The sequence below is a fragment of the Melanotaenia boesemani genome, chromosome 24, assembly GCF_017639745.1.
Source record: "Melanotaenia boesemani isolate fMelBoe1 chromosome 24, fMelBoe1.pri, whole genome shotgun sequence".
Lineage (NCBI taxonomy): Eukaryota > Metazoa > Chordata > Actinopteri > Atheriniformes > Melanotaeniidae > Melanotaenia > Melanotaenia boesemani.
In genome coordinates, this window is record NC_055705.1 from 4,408,077 (window position 1) to 4,409,251 (window position 1,175).

At 40.9% G+C, this 1,175-nt stretch overlaps 1 non-coding gene across 1 annotated transcript; it reads right to left on the minus strand.

Annotated features, from left to right (window-relative positions):
• Positions 1-522: 522 nt before the first annotated feature.
• On the minus strand, positions 523-595 carry trnak-uuu. Its single transcript has one exon. It is a non-coding gene; the product is annotated as a tRNA-Lys (tRNA).
• Positions 596-1,175: the final 580 nt, after the last annotated feature.

The following is a 1,175-nucleotide window of genomic DNA, read 5'->3' on the forward strand; positions in this document are numbered from 1 at the left end:
CACTTGGCCCAAACATCATTACAGTTGTTGTTGTAAACTAATAGGCCACCAATTTACTCCACTAATACATAAGAAACTTTGCCAGCTCAGACTTCTCCACCTTTCAAAAGATCCTCCAAAATTGATCCTCGTTTTATTCCAGTTTTGGTCGTTTGCTCTTTTAGCAGGATGCCGAGGCTTTTGAGGTTTTTCTGAAACTATTTCTGGTCCGGTTCTTTTACTAGTAGTTTAGAATGAATACCAATTGTTGTTGTTAGGCGACCGTGGGGAGTCGCATATGATTAGTTAAGGAACCAGGAAGTTGGAAAGAGCAACTCTTATTTTGAAGGACAAAAGCTTGACAAAGACATCGTTGATGTAGGAGACAGATTGTTTATAGGGAATCTTCCTTTTATCCCTCGCAGCAAATGAGAACATTTCAAATTATTTTTAAGGAAAAAACCGCAACTATTCAGCCTTTAAGGGCCAAGGAAAGAGGGAACGCTGAGGCTGAGCAATGAAGTGAGAAAGATCATTTCTATACGCCTGAACAGGGACTTGAACCCTGGACCCTCAGATTAAAAGTCTGATGCTCTACCATCTGAGCTACCCAGGCCCTTATGAGGTAGTTTCCTTTACTTTTTGTACCTTTGTGTTTGTCTTTGTGGTCAAGGAGCTGGAGAAGAGGGGTCCTTTATCTTCTTTTATAAAGTGACACATGAAGTTTGAAAGATCCAGTTTATCAGAAAAGCCAGTGTCGCAAAAGTTGTGATGGGGCTTCAACTAAGGTGGTACTGAAGTTGAGCTAGACCCAAGAAAACGAGGAAGACACCAAGAGATGGGTTCTACTGATCGTTTGCTCCCATTTGCTGTCACTGCAAAATCACCAGAATACATGAAACGAGCAAATCAAATCAAATCAAACTTTATTTATATAGCACCTTTCATACATAAAAATAGCAACTCAAGGTGCTTTACCGAGAGTGAAATAAAATCCCCAGAACCCCAACCCAAAAACAAGAAGGCCACCCCCCACCCCTTCCATTCAGCACACACACAACACAGAGGGTTTTTACCCTCTGTGTTGTGTGTGTGTTAAGAGGTTAAGAGTGTTAAGAGTGTTAAGAGAAGTTAAGAGGAAACGCTATCATAAATTCTGGAGTCTTGTGTGGGGAAACACTGAGATAAAACACTGT